This window comes from Chiloscyllium punctatum, chromosome 36 (genome assembly GCF_047496795.1).
Source record: "Chiloscyllium punctatum isolate Juve2018m chromosome 36, sChiPun1.3, whole genome shotgun sequence".
Lineage (NCBI taxonomy): Eukaryota > Metazoa > Chordata > Chondrichthyes > Orectolobiformes > Hemiscylliidae > Chiloscyllium > Chiloscyllium punctatum.
Genome location: NC_092774.1, coordinates 55,615,160 through 55,620,541, shown reverse-complemented (window position 1 = coordinate 55,620,541; position 5,382 = coordinate 55,615,160).

Here is a 5,382-nt window from a genome sequence, read left to right as displayed (position 1 = left end):
CTGTTTCAAGTAACTTTCTCAAGAACGTAATTTAAATGCAGAGCTTTTCTATCAGAAATGTCAGGCTGACTTGACATTGGGACACAGACAGAATTCACACCTATTGAAGGGTAGGCTGGGACTTTTTTCACTGGAGCACAGGAGGTTGAAAGGTGAAGGTGTCGGGTGCCTCATTAGCAAGTTTGCAGATGACACTCAGATTGATGGACTATCAGATAGTGAAGGGGACTGTCAGACGATACAGCAGAATATAGATTGGAGAGTTGGGAAGAGGAGGAGGTTGGGGGGGAGGGGGTACTTGATTGAGGCCTATAAAACCATGAGGGTTGTAAATAGGGGTGGATAGGAAGAATTTTTTTCCCCCAGAGGGGAAGACTTAATTACTAGGGGTCACGAGTTCAAAGTAAGAGGGGAAAGGTTTGAGGGAGATATACATGGAAAATCCTTCACACAGAGGGTGGTGGGCGCCTCGAATGCATCGCCAGCGGAGGCAGTAGGGGTGGGATCAATAGCGCATTTAAGATGTATCTAGACAGAGACATGAATGGGCAGGGAGCAGAGGGATAGAGATCCTTAGAAAATAGGCGGCAGGTTTAGAGGATCTCGATCAGCATAGCCTTGGAGGGCTGAAAGGCCTGTTCCTGTGCTGTAAGGTTCTTTGTTCTCTTTATAGAGGTTAACAAAACTATGAGGGGCAAAGATAAGGTGAATGGCATGTGTCATTTCAAGACTAGAGAGCAAATTAAGGTGAGAGGAGAAAGATTTAAAAACATATGAGGAGCACCTTTTTTTAAGAGTGGTTTGTGTGTGGAATGAATGTCCAGAGGAAATGGTGGATGCAGGTTGAGTAACAACGTTTAAAAGACATTTGGATAAGTACATGAATAGGAAAGGTTCAGAGGAATATGGGCCAAACACAAGCAGGTGGGACTAGTTTAGTTTGTGAATATAGTCAGCATGGGCTAGTTGGGCTGAAGGCTCTGTTTCTGTGCTGTATGACTCTGTAACTGTTCTGTACTGGTCTTAAAATCATTTTATTTGCCTTCCCCCATAAACATCTACTTCTTTGTTGTTCTAAAATCAGATGAACTCAGCCTTGAATAGATTCAATGACCCCCTAACTGCAGGAAGAGTTCTGAACTCAATTCCTCTCACTAATACACCTCTTGCCTTGCTGATTACTTGCTGCATCCGTCTGACAACTGGCGGTGACTGGTGTGGAAGGATGCTGAGGCCACTTTTTACATCCACACATCATTCCTGATACTGGGCTTATGCCTGAAACGTCGATTCTCCTGCTCCTTGGATGCTGTCTGACCTCCTGCGCTTTTCCAGTGCCACACTTTTCAACTCTGATCTCCAGGATCTGCAGTCCTGACTTTCTCCACATCCCAATATATCACCATTTAAACAACACACCTCCTTTCGGCAGTTATTTTTTCATAACCGAGACTATAACTTCACACTGTGGGACTGCGTTTGCCAAATGAGATACAGACCTGGACCAACGTTTCCCGACTCTGTCCCCTCCCTGGGTTCAGTTGCTTTCTTTTCATTTGCTGCAAGTCAACAATTTAACCCCAGAATGAAAAAATTGAAATGGAAAAGAGGTTAAGAAAAGAGAGTGCCGTACTCTCAGATGGTGGATAGAGGAAGGAAGTTGCAGTCTGAGGTCAAGCTTGATCTTCATTCGGAGAGGAGGAGGAGCAGCAGCAGCTTCAGAAGCTCATGGTCCACCTTCTGCATTCAGAAAATAGCGAGGGCTCTGATTGGCAGGAGGATCAGGCTCCTTGTCTGACTTCTCATTGGTCCATTTGAAGAAGGGTTCACGCTGTTTCTGCAGACAGCGAAGAGCATGTGCGGCTTTTGCTGAACCAGCATAGAGTAATAGAGATGTACGGCATGGAAACAGACCCTTCGGTCCAACTCGTCCATGCTGACCAGATATCCCAACCCAATCTAGTCCCACCCCTCAACACCCGGCCCATATCCCTCCAAACCTTTCCTATTCATATACCCATCCAAATGCCTCTTAAATGTTGCAATTGTCCCAGCCTTCACCACTTCATCTGGCAGCTCGTTCCATACACGTACCACCTCTGTGTGAAAACCTTGCCCCATAGGTCTATTTTATGTCTTTCCCCTCTCATCCTATACCTATGCCCTCTAGTTCTGGACTCCCAACCCAAGGGAAAAGACTTTGTCTATTTAACTTATCCATGCCCCTCATAATTTTGTAAACCTCTATAATGTCACCTCTCAGCCTCTGACACTCCAGGGAAAACAGCCCAGCCTGTTCAGCCTCTCCCTCTACTGCAAATCCTCTAACCCTGGCAACATCCTTGTAAATTTTTCTGAACCCTTTCAAGTTTCACAACAGGTTTCCAATAGAAAGGAGACCAGAATTGCACGCAATATTCCAACAGTGGCCTAACCAATGACCTGTACAGCCGCCGCATGACCTCCCAACTCCTGTAATCAATACTCTGACCAATAAAAGAAAGCATACCAAATGCCGCTTTCACTATCTTAACTACCTGCGACTCCACTTCCAAGGTGCTATGAACCTGCACTCCAAGGTGTCTTTGTTCAGCAACACTCCCTAGGACCTTATCATTATGTGAATAAGATCCTGCTAAGATTTGCTTTCCCAAAACACAGCACCTCACATTTTTCTGAATTAAACTGCATTTGCCACTTCTCTGCTCATTGGCCCATCTGGTCAAGATCCTGTTGTAATCTGAGGTAACCCCTTTCGCTGTCCACTACACCTCCAATTTTGGTGTCATTTGCAAACCTACTAACTGTACCTCTTATACTCGCATCCAAATTATTTATGTAAATGACAAAAAGTAGAGGACCCAGCTCCGATCCTTCTGGCACTCCACTGGTCACAGTGGAGATCCTCCAGTCTGAAAAACAAACCTCCACCACCACCCTCTGCCTTCTACCTTTGAGCCAGTTCTGTATCCAAATGGCTAGTTCTCTCTGTATTCCGTGAGATCTAACCTTGCTAATTAGTCGCCCATGGGGAACCTTGTTGAACGCCTTACTGAAGTCCGCATAGATTACATCTACTGCTCTGCCGTCCTCAAAAAACTCAATCAAGTTTGTGAGACATGATTTCCCACGCACAAAGCCACATTGACTATCCCTAATCAGTCCTTACCGTTTCAAATATATGTACATCCTGTCCCTCAGGATTCCCTCCAACAACGTGCCCACCATCGACATCAGGCTCACTGGTCTATCGTTCCCTGGCTTGTCCTTACCACCCTTCTTCAACAGTGGCACTATGTTAGCCAACCTCCAGTCTTCTGGCACCTCACCTGACATGCGCACTATGCTGTATGGAGATGCTGTTCCTGATGGATTTAAAGTGTCCAATTGCCACAATTTCTCCCTTCGTCACTTGGCATAACCGCGCACGCTCCTCGTTATTTTTGATGTTCATCTTCCCTATAACCCTCATTTTATAAATCTCAAATGAGGTCACCCCTCAACCTCCTGTGCTCCAGTGAAAAGACTCTCAGCCTCTCCTTATAACTCAAACCCTCCAGTCTTGGTAATATCCTGGTAAATCTTTACTGAACCTATACAAGTGGCCTCACCAACATCCTGTACAACTTCAACGTGATGTCCTAGCTCCTTTATTCAATGGGGTGTGAACAAATGGTAAGTGTGCTGAATGCCTTCTGAAGCACCCTTCCAACCAGTGATGCAACTTTCAATGAAGTATGTACCTGAACCCCCCCCCACCCCCATATCCCTCTGTATAAGCCCTACCCTTCCTTATTTTAGGAAAATGCAATCCCTCACTTTTATCTATACCCCTCTCATACACACACTCTCTCTCTCAGACATACACCGCCCCCAACACACTTCCCCTCTCACAGGCTTCCCCTCCATCATACATGCACTCTCTCATACACACACACATATAACGATGGGGTGAATTTGAATTTGCAGATATATTCAATTTAGCAGAAAAAGCGCACAACATGCAGGTAGTCAATCCATGTAATATTTTATAAATTCCAAGTTTGGAAAAAGAACCAGTCCGATTTAAGATTGGGATACTGACACAACTTTCATGCATTGTCTGGGCTGAGATGTCACCAGTTTAAAAATAAAACCTTAAATGATCTCTAGAATATGACTTATTAGTAGCTCTGGGATGTACGCATTAATGAACTAAAACCTGCAACCCATTCTAAAAGATGAAAGACTTAACAGCAATGTACATTTGATAAATATATGAAATCAGTTGCATGACACTGAGACCTTTTACTATAAACTGTGTCTTCTGATCCTGCACCACAGCTTCCCGATGAAGTAGTGATTCCAAATTAACCTGTTGAATTATAACCCAGTGTTGTGATTTTTAAACTTTGTCCAACTTAGTCCAACACCAGCACCTCCACCACCTCGTTTCTAGTGAACACATCCCACACCTCGCCGTCCTCCAATAATCTGCCGATGAAACGATGCAGTGCCTGCACTCCTGAAAAATTTACAATTTCTAACAATATTAGCTAGTAATTCACTGCTTCATCTGATACACGACATTAGAAACTCAATGCAGGAGTCTGCAAGAAATGAGCAGCTTTAAAACAAAAACCGCTTGGAGCGCAAAGCTTTCGATGAGAGCCTGAGCCTGGCAGTATGTTCAGGTAACCTTTATTGTGACCCAAGTTTGTTACAGCTTCAGATCCCCCCCAGCAAAAAGGCAGAGAAAGAGTAGTTGATTTTGTTTTTAAACAGCTCAGGATCAAAGCGCATACACTCCTGCCCCGTCCCACCCGCCACCTCACTTCCTTAACTATTGGTCAGTACAGAGTTGTCCCTTTGTAATTGGAGGAGAAAGTGAGGACTGCAGATGCTGGAGATCAGAGCTGAAAATGTGTTGCTGGAAAAGTGCAGCAGGAATCCTTTGGAATTGGATCCTTCGTACAACCATAACCCATAGGAAATACTGCCTCACTCAGCAATTTGAACCCATTTCATGTCTCCAAGTAAGCTTCTCTCCGTGCATTTGCCTGTTCTGGGGCAGTGTAAAGTCAACCACACTGCTGCGTGTCTGGAGTCACACGTAGGCCAGACTGGGTAAAGGATGCAGTTGGGATGACTGAGTGATTCTTTTTCCCCCAACGGCAGTTTCCTTCACGAAAAAGGATGTTAGTGAATCGGATGGGGGTTTTCTCCCAACACCACACCTCCCTCCATCCCCTGAAAATGGTTTCAACGATAGATTCCGAACTCCAGATTTCTGACCGTATTCCAATTCCGCCATCTGCCACAGCGGGATTCAAACCCGGGAGTCCCCTAAACTGGGTTGACAGTCCAGTTGATTATGGCACTGAGCCGTCGCTCCTTCAATTC